Below are 271 nucleotides of genomic sequence, written 5' to 3' on the forward strand. Positions count from 1 at the left end.
ACGCTTTACGTCCAAGAGAAGAGAGTAAGAGGAGGAAAAAAAATCACTTAGGGGTCGGCTGGGGAAGCCACCGTCCAACGAGGCAAGTCGACCAAGACAACAGCTGTCGAGGGGGGGGGGGGGGTTGGAGATGGAAAGTGTGCGCGTTAATAGGGGGAGAGAGAATAAATGAGAAAACCATAAAAAAGATCTCATAACCATAATACCAACACGGAAGCACGAGTGATATCAGAATGACCAGAGTGAAAGACATGGGAAGGTAAAGGGAACC

This window comes from Penaeus monodon, chromosome 20, assembly GCF_015228065.2.
Source record: "Penaeus monodon isolate SGIC_2016 chromosome 20, NSTDA_Pmon_1, whole genome shotgun sequence".
Lineage (NCBI taxonomy): Eukaryota > Metazoa > Arthropoda > Malacostraca > Decapoda > Penaeidae > Penaeus > Penaeus monodon.